Source organism: Oncorhynchus tshawytscha, linkage group LG07, assembly GCF_018296145.1.
Source record: "Oncorhynchus tshawytscha isolate Ot180627B linkage group LG07, Otsh_v2.0, whole genome shotgun sequence".
Lineage (NCBI taxonomy): Eukaryota > Metazoa > Chordata > Actinopteri > Salmoniformes > Salmonidae > Oncorhynchus > Oncorhynchus tshawytscha.
Window position 1 is genome coordinate 35,659,650 of NC_056435.1, and position 18,118 is coordinate 35,677,767.

Below are 18,118 nucleotides of genomic sequence, written 5' to 3' on the forward strand. Positions count from 1 at the left end.
CAATGGTTTTTATGCACTCTCGTCAAAAGGGGATTGTTCCGTCAGTCCGACAAGCTCTCCAACCTCACTCGGGGCATGGCTACTTACTTATAAGAGATACAGTTGAAGTCGGAAGAATACATACACCTTAGCCAAATACTTTTAAACTAAATTTTTCACAATTCCTGACATTTAAAAATGCCCTGTCTTAGGTCAGTTAGGATCACCAACTTATTTTAAGAATGTAAAATGTCAGAATAATAGTAGAGAGAATTACTTATTTACGCTTTTATTTCTTTCATCACATTCCCAGTGGGTCAGAAGTTTACATACAATCAATTAGTATTTGGTAGCATTGCCTTTAAATTGTTTAACTTGGGTAAAATATTTTGGGTAGCCTTCCACAAGCTTCCCACAATAAGTTGGGTGAATTTTGGCCCATTCCTCCTGTCAGAGCTGGAGTAACTGAGTCAGGTTTGTAGGTCTCCTTGCTTACACACGCTTCTTCAGTTCTGCCCACATATTTTCTATAGGATTGAGGTCAGGGCTTTGGGATGGCCACTCCAATACCTTGACTTTGTTGTCCTTAAGCCATTTTGACACAACTTTGGAAGTATGCTTGGGTTCATTGTCCATTTGGAAGACCCAAGCTTTAACTTCCTGACTGATGTCTTGAGATGTTGCTTCAATATATCTACATAATTTTTATTCCTCATGGTGCCATCTATTTTGTGAAGTGCACCAGTCCCTCCTGCAGCAAAGCAGCCCCACAACATGATGCTGCCAACCCGTGCTTCACGGTTGGGATGGTGTTCTTCGGCTTGCAAGCCTCCCCCTTTTTCCTCCAAACATAACATGGTCATTATGGCCAAACAGTTCTATTTTTGTTTCATCAGACCAGAGGGCATTTCTCCAAAAAGTACGATCTTTGTCCCCATGTGCAGTTGCAAACCGTAGTCTGGCTCTTTAATGGCGGTTTTGGAGTAGTGGCTTCCTTGCTGAGCAGCCTTTAGGGTTATGTCAATTTTTAGGACTTTTTAGGACTCCCACCAGACTTGTGGAGGTCTACAATTTATTTTCGGAGGTCTTGGCTGATTTCTTTTGATTTTCCCATGATGTCAAGCAAAGAGGCACTGAGTTTGAAGGTAGGCCTTGAAATACATCCACAGATACACCTCCAATGGACTCAAATTATGTCAATTAGCCTATCAGAAGCTTCTAAAGCCATGACATACTTTTCTGTAATATTCCAAGCTGTTTAAAGGCACAGTCAACTTTTGTGTATGTAAACTTCTGACCCACTGGAATTGTGACAAAGTGAATTATAAGTGAAATAATCTGTCTGTAAACAATTGTTGGAAAAATTACTTGTCATGCACAAAGTAGATGTCCTAACCGACTTGCCAAAACTATAGTTTATTAGTGGTTGAAAAACGAGTTTTAATAACTCTAACCTAAGTGTATGTAAACTTCCGTCTTCAACTATAGATTTTCTCATACCTCCTAAAATCACATTCCTATCTTAACAAAAATATGTGAATAATTTGTCATATTATATGCACAATGTAAAGGATGGAGACTTCATACCTGTAGTGTAAATACTTTTTAAGTTACAGTATTTATTTTATACCAGTATTAATGACATTACACAATAAAAATAACATATGACATTAGTTTTCTATACTGTAAGCTCCACATTTTCATAAACGTCAGTGTTTCCGGTCAGGTCCTGAGCTACAGACAGCTAGATTTGGTATGTCATTTTAGGCGAAAATTGAAAAAAAGGGTCTGATCCTTAGTCTGATGGCCTTGAGATCGAGAGATTGAAAAATAGCTTCTGTCTCAGCTTTGTACCTGTACTGACCTCGTCTTCTGGATGATAGCAGGGTGAACAGGCAGTGGCTTGGGTGGTTGTTATCCTTGATGATCTTTTTGGCCTTCCTGTGACATTGGGTGCCGTAGGTGTCATGGAGGGCAGGTAGACTGCCCCCGGTGAATCGTTGGGCAGACCACACCACCTTTTGGAGAGCCCTGCGGTTGCGGGCAGTGCAGTTTCCGTACCAGGTGGTGATACAGCCCGACAGGATGCTCTCAATTGTGCATCTGTACAAGTTTGAGGGTTTTAGGTGCTAAGCCAAATTTCTTCAGCCTCCTGAGGTTGAAGAGGTGCTGTTGCACCTTCTTCACCACACTGTCTGTGTGCGTGGAACATTTCAGTTTGTCAGTGATGTGTACGCCGAGGAACTTGAAGCTTTCCACCTTCTCCACTGCGGTCCCATCGATGTAGATAGGGGGGTGCACCCTCTGCTCTTTCCTGAAGTCCACGATCATCTCTTTTGTTTTGTTATTGTTGGGTGAGAGGTTATTTTCCTGGCACCATACTCCCAGAGCCCTCACCTCCTCCCTGTAGGCTGTCTTGTCATTGTTGGTAGTCAGGCCTACTACTGTTGTCATCTGCAAACTTGATAATTGAGTTGGAGATGTGCGTGGCCAAGCAGTCATGGGTGAACAGGGAGTACCGGAGGGGGCTGAGCACACATCTTTGTGGGGCCCCAGTGTTGAGGATCAGCGAAGTGGAGGTGTTCTGGGGGCGGCCCGTCAGGAATTCCAGGACCCTGTTGCACAGGGCGGTGTTCAGCCCCCGGGCCTCAAGCTTAATGATGTGCTTGGAGGGTGCAATAGTGTTGAATGCTGAGCTATAGTCAATGAACAGCGTTCTTACTTAGGTATTCCTCTTGTCCAGATGGGATAAGTCAGTGTGCAGCGCGATGGCGATTGCATGGTCTGTGGATCTATTGGGGCGGTAAGCAAATTGAAGTGGGTGTCTAGGGTGTCAGGTAAGGAAGAGGTGATATAGTCCTTGACTAGTCTCTAAAAGCACTTCATGATGACAGAAGTGAGTGCTACGGGGTAAGTTACCTGTGGCGCTGATGTTTAGTTTTTTGTGTGCTCTACGGCAACAGTGTCTAGGTGGAATTTGTATTTGTGGTCCTGGCAACTGGACCTTTTTTGAGATGACATTAGTTTGTACTATCAAGGCCCAGGTCTGACGGAATCTGTGAAGAAGTTCTAGGTGCTGCTGTAGGCCCTCTAGTAGGGTGAGGCCGGGTTCTGCAGACCATTTTAGTCCCCTCGCCAATTCGTTGATTTGTATGTTTAAGAGGGTGGGGCTTAAGCTGCATCCCTGTCTCACCCCCCCTGTGGAAAGAAATGTCTGTTTTTTGCCTATTTTAACCGCATATTTGTTGTTTGTATTCATGGATTTGATCATGTATATTTTCCACCAACACCACTTTCCATCAATTTGTATAGCAGGGCCCCATGACATTTTTTAAATCGACAAAGCATGAGAAGATTTTGACTTTGTTTCTCTCTCTTTTCTCTATCTCTATCTCTGTTTCTGTGTATTTGTTGCACTTTCTCTTTCTGTCTCTTTCTATCTATCACTGTGGATTGCATGCAACTCGTTCCAAAGTTTCAGTGTTGGTTTAACCTTGCTCTCTCCTCATCTGTCATTTTGGATCCCCCCTTTCCACCCCCAGTATTACCCAGACGCAATGGATACCTGAGGGCCTGCCAAAAGGCTTGCTGCCAGGCCAGTGCAAAGATTAGGGGAGTGGTCTCTCTCTCTTTCCCAACTCTTTCTCCTCTTCTTTCTTCACCTCCCCCTCTCTCTTTCTCTCTCCTCATATTGGCTGAGGGTCAGCCTGTGGTCTTAGTGAGCCTATCCTCCCATCTGGGGTCTGAAAGGGGAAACCTAGGCATGGCAATGTACCAGTGAGCTGACCGTCAGAGCCCGAGCTGACAAGGTAAAAATCTGTCATTCTGCACCTGAGCAAGGCAGTTAACCCACTGTTCCCCGGGCGCCGAAGACTTGGATGTCGATTAAGGCAGCCCCCCGCACCTCTCTGATTCAGAGGGGTTGGGTTAAATGCGGAAGACACATTTCAGTTGAAGGCATTCTCATACAGCTGACTAGGTATCCCCCTTACCCATTCCATAATAAGCCCAGTGTTATGCCTAGTGTGGATAGCCTGCATCAGAGCTCCCATCCTCAGCTGCACCCTTGTTGTGGTTGGGCTCTGCATCAGGATACTAGTCTCAGACAGGGTGCTGCTCTATATGAGTCCTCCTAATACTCTACTACAGCCTCTGTCTAAACTCTTGCTCATTGGCTGAAGCATTGGGGTTCTTTTGATACTCTCTTGAGAAGTACCATGTCAGATGAAAGTTTTTTTCATCACTAAATCAGGATTCCTTTCTTCCTCACTCTGCCTGCCAACCGTCCCTCTAATGGCTTCAGAGTCAGAGAAGAAAGCATATTTCTGGCGAGAGAGAGATGCAGCGTTTTTGATCATGATGACTTTATTATGTGTATAAGACAATTTTCTTCATGACACAATACTTTGTGGAGTGGAGAGATTACTTTACAGTCTCTCTTGCTGACAAGAGAACATTTATTCAGATATGTAGGCAACTAACCATCCTGTACCAGTTCTACATTTCCTCGGTCACCATTGATGACCTTTGCCATGTTGCCAAAGCAGCATTTATGTCTGTTTATTTCAAAGACTCTTGATTAGTAGCCTGTGAAATTTGATTAAGTTTCATTACTGTTTTATTTTTGAATGTTATAATAAATAGTCTTTTTTCAAGTGTCCTTATAAGGGAGATGGTTCATGATAGGAGAGAGGAGCAGCTCAGAACTGGTTGTGATAAAAACACACCTCTGTCACTCTGTGTGTGCTGTTGGCCCAGGTTCCCCTCTCTCAGTGGGACTGTGGGATTGATTGATCACTTCATTTAGTCCTGGGGGGCAGACTAGTTAACCTCTCCGTAGGCTGGGGGGTGGAGGGATGGGGTGTAGTAGGGGAGAGTCACATTGGCCCAATCCCAAAGGACCTCTAAACCCTACGCCTTATGCACTCGTTGAGATCTGACAGGATTTGATTGGTATAAGCAATATGGTGAAACTTCCACATCGCCTATCAGAGGGCATACTTTCCTCTACATGACCACGTACAGTATCATCAACACATCTTTAGACTTTTCAATATGAACATCGGTTAAGACATCAACATCATGCTTTACTAGCGATCTCAACATGTTTTGGGCATTAGCTATTCCTCTGTATCATACATAAATTATTATCCACTTTAGGAGGCGGCTCTCCATAGTAGCAAAGAGTTGCAACATCTGAGACATTCTTCAGTGTGAGTGTGGCTCAATGCCTGCTACTGGGCTAATGTTAGGAGGGAGACGCGTGCCACTGGAGAATGTTGGCATTGTGCTCTGTGTGTGTGTGTGTGTGTGTGTGTGTGTGATAGTCAGAAAGAGAACACTGGCACTCATTGTCAGGTATAATGTGTTGCTCTCCTGGTGTGATTCCTTGTTGTCTTCCACCACAGGAATCCATATGGATTTATGGGAATGAATCAGAGTATCCTGCTGCCTGTGGAACAGTAGTTGTACAGTGTAGAGCGCTGCTGTACAACAGATCATATTCTACCCACAGCACACTACTGACGGGTCCAGAAACCTCACTCTGGCTCTCTGGTGATAGATGGCTCTGCTTTAACCTGTACTCACACGCCCTACAGGTCCTGTTCCTCTATTTATGGGTATGTGATTGGCATGGGGAGGGGGGGTGACTGAAGAGGGGGCAGTTTGGAGAGAGAAGAGGTTTAGGTTTGGCTCGGAGGAGCCTATGGTGAGTTGAGGCCACACTCCATCTGTATTGATTTATATGTCTGTAACTCTCTGCAGGTAAATCAGTGGACAACTACTAGCTGCACATCACATCAGATCTGGCTCTACAGAAAGTACTATAGCAGATGTTTCCATCCAGTTCAGTTCAGGGGGATGTTTGGAAGTCGAGAGAGACTACAGTGAAAGGATGCCGGCAGTAACCTGTTTCTCTACGCTGCTTGCTTCTCCAGTGTTTCAGTCGGCGGAGGATAGACTGTAGAAGACTAACATACCACAGTCCAACTTGAAGTTAACCTTCAATCGTTGTCCATTTAGATTTCACATCATGTTCACGATTCCTATTTTCCCTTGCTCTTCACTTTGGTGCTCAAACTAACCTCCAAGCTAACTGGACACCCTAATGAATCTAATCAGGGTCTAGTTTCTAAGCTGTGATAGGCTTAGAGCTGGTGACTCACACCTTTAGGGGAGATAAGGGGTGTGGTTAGAAGTGTTTGGGGTGTTTAGGGGAGTTCTGGCTACAGAGGCTGCCTGCTCAGCTCTTAAATTGGTGATCAGCCCCTATCACATTCCTCTGGTGGGCAGCTCTCTCTCTCCTCTCTCCTCTCTCTCTCTCACACTTACTTCACACATCCATATGGTTGTGCCACCAGCTGCAGTCTAGAGAAGTCTTCAGCTCAGCAACACACTCAATGCTATCATCTCCATGTCAGTCTCTCTCCCTCGTCTCCTGGTCATCTGAGAAAGGAACAGACCTTTTCAATTACAGAGACGTTGAAAGTGTTTTCTTCTGGTTATGGTGCTGCAATGATTATCCTCTGAGAGACTCTGTTGTTTGACCGTGTTCCCCAGTCCTTGCTCAGCCAGCCGGAGAGGAAGTGGTGAGTAACTTTTACATATTCATAGCAAACATGCCATTTCACACACCGACTGACTGACAGACATGGGATCTCTGCCTGGATACAGTCATGTTAGTTTGGTAGCTTCTGTCATGCATGAGGTATTTTCTCTCTATTTGATTAAAAACTTTCAGCTTCAGTGATTGACTGCCTTGTGTTTCTTTAGGCTAGTTTTGACACAACTTGTGTTTTTTTAAAGTTGATTTAGAATATTTACATTCAATTGATTTCTGTGTCTAATAAGCCTTGTCATGACAATTTGTAGGATTCTGCTTTCTTGTGTGCGTGCGTGTGCTACACTATATTATGGTAGCTTATGACATTTTGTGATTTAAACATCTTTGGAACCATGTCCTCCCGTTGCTTTTGCACTGCTCTGTAGAGTCTACCAAGTAGTTTGTTGGGAGTGGGTGGCTTCATGTTTAGAGAGGGTGCGATGGGGATAAAAAGAGGAGGGAGATAGGAAAAAGAGAAACATTGGGAAGGGAGAAAAGAGTGAGAGAGAAATAAAAGGAAAGAGAGTGAGAGAAGGGAAAAGGCAGTGTAGAGGCAGTCTCCTGTCATCTCAGCTGTTGTAAATTAAGTGGACTGACAGCACGCATCTCCCTGCATCTCACAGCTGTGCGACATGCCTTCCACTTTATTTTTAACTCGACTTATATTGGGCTACGGCAGGGACAGGGAACAGCCTATTGTCTCTCAGCTATGTGGGCACTGTGTGTGTGTGTGTGTGTGTAGTTGGTTGTGCATATCAGGGGAGTCTAGGCATTTATACCTAAAGCTGTTGGTGTTATGTGTCAAAAATCATGTCAAATATGACAAGTTAAAGTCCAGTTTATATCTGAGCGGTACACTGCTGGGTCTGCTGTCTTTGTTGACCGTGTGTGTGTGTGTGTGTGTGTGTGTGTGTATAAATCGCAAGGTACATTCCACAATAGACGTGCTGCACGCTTTGTTTATGGCACCCGGGTCTGAGTGGCTGGCCCTGGCCTAGTAGGGAAAAGAATAGGGTATGACACATAACAGGTTGTGGCTTCCTGAACACTCTTTCTTTCTGTGCCACAGTTTCTATATACTTGCACCAAAGCAACTCCGTGCCCAAAATGGCCTCTGCGTTGACATTTCGAGCCAGTGGTTAAACCAGGCACAGAAAACAGATCATCTTTGTCGGGAAAATGACATGTATATCAATAGGGATCTTGGAAAATAAATCACATTTTCGGGTCCCGCAAGCCATTTAAGCCTTTATGAGCCATATACTGAAGGCTAGTGCTGACTGTCCCCTGCATCCATCCACACAGACCCAGAACAAATAGCCTCCTTTCAATACAATACTCTCAGGAGGATAAGGAGCAAGGGATCTGCTGAGCCCAGAGGAGGAGAAAATTAAAGGAGAGGGAGAGTGAAAGACAATGGGCTGGATGGATGGGGTGTGTTGAGTGGATCCCCAGGCAGTGAGTGTGCCCATTGATTTAGAGAGTGAGTGGGCGTGGGGTTCGCCCCCCTACTGCTGCCAACCCCATTTCCTCCTCTAACGCTGTTAACCGATCAATGTCCTGGACACAGCTCGCAACGAGCCACACCAGTGGGGAGATTTCATCGCTAATCAAATGTAATCTCTAACACTGGTTTAATGTTGCCAATCATCCATCTTCAGCTTGTTTTACTATTGTAGCTCTTCCTGTCCTAGTAAAACAACATAACCACATCATGCCAGTCAACTGTCCACTGACGAGTTTGAACAAGAAAGACATGAGTGACGTTGATATGCAACCAAACCCCTCAGTGAGCTCTATGCAGACTGCCTTTGGGGTGAAATCACAGTGTAAGCCTACAACTTGTAACTTTGTAGGGATAGGGATGCGTGGTAACTTTTGTAGGGGTAGGGAAGCGTGGTAACTGGGTAGGGAAGCGTGGTAACTGGGTAGGGAAGCGTGGTAACTGGGTAGGGAAGCGTGGTAACTGGGTAGGGAAGCGTGGTAACTGGGTAGGGGGGTAACTGGGGAAGCGTGGTAACTGGGTAGGGATGCGTGGTAACTGGGTAGGGGGTGGTAACTAGGGAAACGTGGTAACTGGGTAGGGGTAGGGATGCGTGGTAACTTTGTAGGGGTAGGGAAGTGTGGTAACTGGGTAGGGAAGCGTGGTAACTGGGTAGGGAAGCGTGGTAACTGGGTAGGGGGAAGCGTGGTAACTGGGTAGCGTGGGGGTAGGGAAGTGTGGTAACTGGGTAGGGAAGTGTGGTAACTGTGTAGGGAAGTGTGGTAACTTTGTGGGTAGGGAAGCGTGGTAACTTTGTAGGGGTAGGGAAGTGTGGTAACTGGGTAGGGAAGGTGGTAACTGGGTAGGGAAGTGTGGTAACTGGGTAGGGAAGTGTGGTAACTGGGTAGGGAAGTGTGGTAACTGTGTAGGGGTAGGGAAGCGTGGTAACTGGGTAGGGATGCGTGGTAACTGGGTAGGGTAAGCGTGGTAACTGGGTAGGGAAGTGTGGTAACTGGGTAGGGAAGCGTGGTAACTGGGTAGGGAAGTGTGGTAACTGGGTAGGGAAGCGTGGTAACTGGGTAGGGGTAGGGAAGTGTGGTAACTGGGTAGGGGGGTAGGGGAAGTGTGGTAACTGGGTAGGTAGGGATAGGGAAGCGTGGTAACTGTGTAGGGGTAGGGAAGTGTGGTAACTGGGTAGGGGTAGGGAAGTGTGGTAACTGGGTAGGGAAGTGTGGTAACTGTGTAGGGAAGTGTGGTAACTGGGTAGGGAAGCGTGGTAACTGTGTAGGGGTAGGGAAGTGTGGTAACTGGGTAGGGGTAGGGAAGTGTGGTAACTGGGTAGGGAAGTGTGGTAACTGTAGGGTAGGGGTAGGGAAGTGTGGTAACTGGGTAGGGAAGCGTGGTAACTGGGTAGGGAAGCGTGGTAACTGGGTAGGGAAGTGTGGTAACTGGGTAGGGAAGCGTGGTAACTGGGTAGGGAAGCGTGGTAACTGGGTAGGGAAGCGTGGTAACTGGGTAGGGAAGCGTGGTAACTGGGTAGGGAAGCGTGGTAACTGGGTAGCGTGGTAACTGGGTAGCGTGGTAACTGGGTAGGGAAGCGTGGTAACTGGGTAGGGCGTGGTAACTGGGTAGGGAAGTGTGGGAAGCGTGGTAACTGGGTAGGGAAAGCGTGGTAACTGGGTAGGGAAGCGTGGTAACTGTGTAGGGGTAGGGAAGCGTGGTAACTGTGTAGGGGTAGGGAAGCGTGGTAACTTTGTAGGGATAGGGAAGCCTGGTAACTTTGTAGGGATAGGGAAGCGTGGTAACTTTGCATATCTATCACTCCAGTGTTCATTTGCTAAGTTGTAATGTAATTACTTTGCTACTCTGGCCTATTTATTGCCTCACCTCCTTACTCCATTTGCACACACTGTATATATACTTTTTCTATTGTGTTATTGACTGTACATTTGTTTATTCCATGTGTAACTGTTGTTTTTGTCGCACTGCTTTATCTTGGCCAGGTCGTAGATGTGGCCTACCTGGTTAAATACCTGGCCTACCTGGTTAAATAAAAGCAAAACAAAAAAACTGGGTAGGGAAGCGTGGTAACTGGGTAGGGATAGGGAAGCGTGGTAACTGTGTAGGGAAGCGTGGTAACTGTGTAGGGAAGCGTGGTAACTGTGTAGGGAAGCGTGGTAACTGTGTAGGGAAGCGTGGTAACTGTGTAGGGAAGCGTGGTAACTGTGTACTGGGTAGGGAAGCGTGGTAACTGGGTAGGGAAGCGTGGTAACTGGGTAGGGAAGCGTGGTAACTGGGTAGGGAAGCGTGGTAACTGGGTAGGGAAGCGTGGTAACTGGGTAGGGAAGCGTGGTAACTGGGTAGGGAAGCGTGGTAACTGGGTAGGGGGGAAGCGTGGTAACTGGGTAGGGAAGCGTGGTAACTGGGTAGGGAAGCGTGGTAACTGGGTAGGGAAGCGTGGTAACTGGGTAGGGAAGCGTGGTAACTGGGTAGGGAAAGGGAAGCGTGGTAACTGGGTAGGGAAGCGTGGTAACTGGGTAGGGAAAGGGAAGCGTGGTCGCCAATATCAACATGAACAAGTTTATTCAAGCCGTTAGAAATGATTTTGTTGTTTTTTAAACAATGGCATCTGAATGACATTTAGTAGGCTTATATTACACATGTCCAACAGATTTTGATTAGATTTTCTTTGTGTGGTAAGTCAACAGTATCTTTGTCTCCAATATTTGTCTCAACACTCCCACCACTCTTGAGTCTGCCAGAGAACTAAGAGAGCTGGCTGACTAACCAGCCTGCCATCTGATAGGCCAGGGAGGTGATTGCTCTCAGCTCCTGACTGTCAAACACAAGGGCTTCAATCCCCCACGCGACAGAGAGGGGGGGTGGGAGAGGGTTAGAGAGGAGAGTGATGGAGAGATAAATATAAAGAGAGTGTGGGGGAGTATGGGGTGGGAGAGGAAGTGTACGTGAATGAGAGTGACAGAGAGAGGAATGGAAAAAATTAGTAAAATAACAGATGAAATGATGAGGGCATACTGAGGGGAAAGGAGTGGAGGTACAGAATGAAAAGTGTGAGAGAGGGAGAAAGAGACCCTCTATCTGCCAGCCAAACCACCCCTGTCTGCTCTTCAACACTCAACACAGTCCCAGTCCCATGTCATCTCTCTGTCATGGATCTAACCAGAACACATTCCTCTGTTCCCTCCACTCTGCCCACAACTCACCATCCTCTCATTTTCAGATTGTTTACTCGCTAAACCAGATTATGTTTCATAGAATTAAACACATTATCATAAAATCTGATGGAAATCATGTCAAATCCAAGTAGCTCCAATGACAATACAATAGGGCTTTCTCTGCTGAGGGCTTTCTTATCATATAAAATAGTCATACCAGATTTTTTTTCCCCCTAGAGGAATGTAAATTGGTTGGTTGGCTCATAACTCAAGACCTTCACCCCCTCTATTTCTACCTTGTTGTCTAAACATGTATATGTGTGCTGACAGAGCAGAGACAGAAATGAATTCTGCCAGTGCTGCCTTTTCTACAGAGGATGGTCACATCATTCTTTTGAGTTATTTGTCTCCTTGACAGACTGCAATACGCACACATATGCAGGCAGGCAGGCACACATACGAACAAACACATTCCCTCTCCCTCCTCTCTCTCTCTGATCTATATGGTAGATAATCGGTCATTAAAGAAGCCTCAGATGATGCAGAGCTTTAGCTTTCTCTGTTAGCCATCTCTTTAAATGGTAGTGAAAGTGGTTTGTGAAGCGTTAATTTGACTAGGGCTTGCCTCCTCACCGTGGGTTCATTAGACAACATGAAAGGCTGTATTGGAGTTTCATTGGTGAGAACGAGCAGCCTCAGATCTCTCTTCTAGAGTTAATGAAAAGATGAGACACAGCTGAGCCATAGAGCTCTGTTAATTGCATTTAACTCCCAATCATCATTTCCTTGTTTTTCATGCATGTTTGCTTAGGGAATAAAATACTAGGGACCAAGCCCACCACTTCTAAAACTTACCAGTTAACACTGGAAAGTTTAGGCAATTGAAAGTTTGGCGGTTGGTTATTCTGCTTCTAGAATATTTCCAGCATCTGCGTTTCCTGTTTCTCTCTCTTAATTCCACACAGATAGGCCTACAGCCTGGAATGGCTGGATGACGGGTGCTCGTTTGTCAGACTGGCAGGCCTTATTTAGCAGTGAACTGTGGGCAAATGAGTCCCAGGTCATGTGTTAATTCTGTCGTGTCAGATGTCAGTTTCCAATCAATCCCAAAGGCATGGCGTGTACCTGGCCTGGGACATGGTGGTTGTGAGCTAGCTAAAGCCGTGGAGATGCCGGCCGTGTTGACAAAATAACTGTCACTGTGGTCGGCGTCAGATAGAGAGCCGCTCTGTTTCATTCTGCATAAAAGAGTTCTATTTTCTGTCTTCAGACAATGTAAAGGAGTTGGGTTCATTGTCTCCCATTGTCTTTGCTGTCTAACATTAACACTCATCAGACATGGCTGTCTGAAATGTTACTACAGCACACACCACATGCCAAAGGACAGTGGGTCAGAGCACTGTTGAACTATGTCGAGAGGAGGGAGGACAACAGCGTGCCATGAATTCAGATGCCATGTTAACTGGGGCTTGCTTCTTTACCAGAAGGTCAAAGTGCTATCAGCCACAGCACATTTTATGACAGCTCTGTGGAGTAGCAAACCCTGGGCATTTAACTCTGCTGCTAGGGCTCCTGGGAAGTTTCCTCTGTCTCTATGGTGACGTGTGGAGGGCTTGTTGCGGTTGTTATAAGTTCTCCTTTTATCTCCTGTTTATAATGTCAAGCTTCCCTAAGTTAAATACAGGACCAGAGGTACTAATGATGTTCATTTACTGCGGCCGTGGGCAAACTGAGCCTTAATTGGACAATGCCATCCATATGTGATGTAGGTAGTGGTGGTCGCCACCCCTGTGGTCCTAAAGTTTACAGCCAGGGTTCTTGGGAGGACAGGGTGGGGTAAAGGTGTGGGTGGGTGGCAGGGTTTTTATGAGATGGTTGGTCTATATGGAGGCGTGACTTGGGGCTCTGCAGCCACCCAGGTCTCTGTGCGCTGACTGCATTGCAGATGGCTTCAGTGTGCCGTAGGGCAGGGGTCGGCAACAGGGGGCCCGCAAGTTTAAAAAAAATATATATAAAAACTTTTTTTTTTAAATGTAGGCCCCCAAAAGTTAAGTAAAAAAAATATATTGATTTTGTGGGGAGGGGGTTAGTTTTTGGTTTTAGAAAAGACTGTGAGTTCACCAGGATTTCAGCCCCCCAAAAATGTATTTAGGAAGTCTTTTTCCAAGTATTCCCACAAATAAAAATATGTGATCGTGTCTCAATGTAATGAAGGTATGAAATTATAGTTATTTTCAAATACAATGTACTGTATTTTTGGGCTTAGTACACTGCAAATTGACCAGAACTAATTATTTTCCGACCATTCACTCTGCCAAAAATCGGCCCGTGGCTGGATCTATATAGTTGCCTACCCCTGCCATAAGGTATATAGACACTCACAGGAGATCCAGGAAAGCATGGTGCTGTTGACGCTCACTTTGCCACCCACCCCTCTGCCACGTGTCACCCATAGGTCCCATGAGGCTGTGGACATCACCAGGTGCCAATTATGCCACCATCAGGCTTCCAACCCCCCCCCCCCCCACACACACACACACACACACACACTGAACACGCACCATTGACTCCTCAGTTTTCCCATTTGGAACGCGATGCTCACAAAGGACCGATGAGGTGTGCAGAGGGCACCCACTGACACGGAGCGCAGGAGGAGGAAGAGCAGGAGGAGGGCTGGAGTTCACACAGCCTAACGGGTTTAGGATTATTCGGTTAACAGAGAGGAGGAACAGTGTGGGGGTCGGGAGATGCATAGAGAAACAGACAGAGGAATGGTGATAGAGAGAGATGTGGAGGGAAGTAACTACATTAAAGGGGAGAAAGGAGTTACTGTAGGTATGAGGGGGAGAAGAGAGAGAGAGGGACAACGATGGAGGGAGCGCTGCCAAGCTGTCCCGTGGGTGATAAATGAGGCCTTAATGAAGTATCTGTGCTTGTCTCTCTCTGTCTGGAGAAAACCGCAGCCTTGGCACAGAGCAGGCCTCGCTCTATCACGCCATGGAGAAAAACACACACACACACACACACACACAGAGAGAGAGAGCTCTCATCTACATCACGTGTTCTCTGATTCTCTCCACACATACAATGTGATTCCTACCCGGGCCTGGCAGGGTGGCTTACTTCGTTTAGGCCATTGTTCAGTGTGACAGGGCTGTAATGTAGAAGGCAGTGTGGTTTTCCTCACACGGAGTGATGGAATAGAACACATGTTAATCCTTCTCTGGAGTAAACAACGGATGGTCTTTTGTGGCTTGTTGTCACTTTCTCACTGAGATGTTATTCTGTTAGTCGTCAAGATTTATAAACAGTGGATCTTCAGTGTGCAAAAAAAACGATTTAGTAGGGCATTTTAGTAAGATGACTGTGAAATGACCACAGTTTGTATGGGTGAGAGAGCGATCGAGACCGGACGTTAGCTAAGAAGGCGATGATAGATCAAGCGACAGAATGGCTGTGGGGGGGGGGAGTGATTATTAAGTGGTCTATCTGGACCTGGGTCACGATGCCAATGCGGCGATGATGCGATGGGAGACATGGCCCTCTGCCTCGTAGGAAGACGGGTAGCTACAGGAGATATGTGTTTGTGTGGCTGCCTGAGTTCGGTCTCTCCGCCTGCATGTGTCACTTGATTGACAGAAAGCGTCTGTCTTTTTCCTTCCTGTTGTTGTAGCCTTGCCTTTGACCTAATGGCTTTCTATTCCATAGAAAGCCTGAACATGTTTGAGTCAGAGGAACTGTTTGTATATTATAGGGGTTGTGTAGAGCGGGAGGGGAGTCAGAGGACCTGATTGTACATTACAGGGGTTGTGTAGAGAGGGAGGGGAGTCAGAGGAACTGTTTGTACATTATAGGGGTTGTGTAGAGAGGGAGGAGAGTTTAGGTTTGCGGTATGACTGTGTGGGCCGAGGCGGTTGTGTAGAGAGGGAGGAGAGTTTAGGTGTGCGGTATGACTGTGTGGGCCGAGGCGGTTGTGTAGAGAGGGAGGAGAGTTTAGGTGTGCGGTATGACTGTGTGGGCCGAGGCGGTTGTGTAGAGAGGGAGGAGAGTTTAGGTTTGCGGTATGACTGTGTGGGCCGAGGCAAATTCATCCCAGTGGAAAAGGGGAGAGAAGAAACTGCTGAAAAGTAGGACACGGATAATGTGTGTGTGCTTGTGTGTATACAGTAATGTATACGTGTGTGTGTCCTACATCCGGTGGTGTGGCGGTTGCAATGTCGGTGTATGCATGCCGTCAGAGTTTTCCCAGTGTGCCATTTGATGTAAAGACCATATGTTTCAGGCAGTCCGGGCCGTGCCCACCCCTACATGGCCAGCTGGCGCTTGATTCAGGGTCTCTCTCACCCCGCCACCTCCTCAAACCCCAAACCACCATGCCAACCCACCCCTCAAAGGCATGTATGACAGGGGCTCAGGGTATAAAATGGTCCCCGCCCGGAATGCTGACCAACCTCGGCATATATTTGTAAACACGCATACATTACATGCGTAAAGCATTCCCATAGGCCTTCTGTTCCCTGTAGGGCCCCTGGATATGAGTTTGTTCCTGCTGAGGAATGACCTCATTTCCCAGCATGCACCAGAGAGCATTAAGCAGCCCCCAGTATGTGGTTTTCCATGACCTTCATCCATCTGAAGCCCACAACAGCAGATCTGATATAGTATAGATATACACAGAAACCCTCTACCTCTAGGTATTTTAGTTATTTAGTCCTGATAGTACAGTGTGGATAACATTCCGTGTTTAGTAATATCAACTTATTAGTCTGTGTGACTGTGCGAGATCCAGTACCATTTCTCAGTTAGACAATACGTCTATAGATGTACTATTTGCTGGCATATTTAGTAGTGATGGGGGGGAAATCGATAATTACGGTGCATTCAGAAACTATTCACACCCCTTTTTCCACATTTTGTTACAGCCTGAATTTAAAATTGATCAAATTTAGATTTTTTTGCCATTGGCGTACACACAATACCCCATAATGTCAAAGTGGAATTCTGTTTTTAGAAATGTTTACAAATTAATGAACAATGAAAAGCTGAAATGTCTTTAGTCAATAAGTATTCAACCCCTTTGCTGTGCTTAATAAGTTGATGGACTCACTCTGTGTGCGATTAATAGTGGTTAACATGATTTTTGAATGACTTCCTCATCTCTGTACCCCACAAAATACAGTTATCTGTAAGGTTCCTCAGTCGAGCAGTGAATTTCAAACACATCCACAAAGATAGGGAGGTTTTCCAATGCCTCTCAATGAAAGGCAACTACTAGTAGATGGTTAAAAAAAAAGCAGACATTGAATATCCCTTTGAGCACAGTGAAGTTATGAATGACTCTTTGGATGGTGTATGAATACACCCTGTCACTACAAAGTTACAGGCGTCCTTCCTATCTGTTGCCGGAGAGGACGGAAACTACTCAGTCGCAGAGTTTAATGGCTGTGATTAGGGGAAAACTGAGGATTGATCAACAACATTGTAGTTACTCCACAAAACTAACCAAATTGAGTAAAAAGGAAGCCTGTACAGAATAAAGATATTCCAAAACATGCATCATGTTTGTCAAGGCACTAAAGTAATACTACAAAAAATGTGGCAAAGCAATTCACTTTTCATCCTGAATACAAAGTGTTATGTTTGGGGCAAATCCAATACAACACATTACTGAATACCACTCTCCATATGTTCAAGCAGAGTGGTGGCTGCATCATGTTATGGGTATGACATTAATCGTTAAAGACTGGAGTTTTTCAGAATAAAAATCAAGTGAAATGGAGCTCAGCACAGGCAAAATCCCAGAGGAAAAGCTGGTTCAATCTGATTTCCACCAGACACAGAGATGAATTCACCTTTCAGCAGGACATAAACCTAAAACGCAAGCCCAAATCTACACTGTAGTTGCTTACCAACAAGACTGTTCCTGTTCCTGAGTGGCCAAGTTACAGTTTTGACTTAAATCGACATGAAAAGCTCTGGCAAGTCATGAAAATGGTTGTCTATCAATGATCAACAACCAATTTGACAGAGCTTGAAGATTTTCAAAAATAATAATGGGCAAGTATTGCACAATCCAGGAGTGGAAAGCTCTTAGAGACTTACCCATAAGGCTCACAGCTGTAATCACTCTTAGAGACTTACCCATAAGGCTCACAGCTGTAATCACTCTTAGAGACTTACCCATAAGGCTCACAGCTGTAATCACTCTTAGAGACTTACCCATAAGGCTCACAGCTGTAATCACTCTTAGAGACTTACCCATAAGGCTCACAGCTGTAATCACTCTTAGAGACTTACCCATAAGACTCACAGCAGTAATCACTCTTAGAGACTTACCCATAAGGCTCACAGCTGTAATCACTCTTAGAGACTTACCCATAAGACTCACAGCTGTAATTGCTGCCAAAGCTGCTTCTACAAAGTATTGACTCGGGTGTGAATGTTTATGTAAATGAGATCCTTTCTGAAGGCACTGTACATATTGCAATATTATTTGTGGATGATATTTTTTAATATTTGACTTCAGGTATTGATTTGTAAAATATATATATATATTTATATTCATATTAAAAAATGTATATTTGCGACTGTAGCTAGCTTTGACGAAAAACTAGTCGGCTTTACCTGTGTTTTCGGGCACTTTTATTTCCCTGAGTGATCAAAACTCGTCTTTCTTGTCTCTCTGGAGCAGACATATAGTGATTCATATGTTTGGAACATCAAATCACCAATACAAGTAGAATCATGACAATCGCTATACATATTGTATCAGCACCTAAGTATCGTGATAATATTGTATCGTGAGATCCCTGGCAATTCTCAGCCCTAATATTTTGTTCCAGTGACTGTAGGGAATGTTCATGTCCATAGTAGCCT

The 18,118-nt window shown here is 45.5% G+C and overlaps 1 protein-coding gene across 3 annotated transcripts in view; it reads left to right on the forward strand.

Moving 5' to 3' along the window:
* LOC112254436 (prickle-like protein 2) overlaps positions 1–18,118 on the forward strand; it is a 140,323-nt gene that overhangs the window by 45,909 nt on the left and 76,296 nt on the right. The window contains exon 1 of one of the 3 annotated variants that reach the window (XM_042324350.1): positions 6,230–6,569. The exons of the other annotated variants lie outside the window; for them this stretch is intronic. The gene's annotated coding sequence lies outside the window, so the exon portion shown is untranslated. Of the gene's footprint in view, positions 1–6,229; positions 6,570–18,118 lie in introns of those variants that run through there. 3 annotated transcript variants of the gene reach the window in all.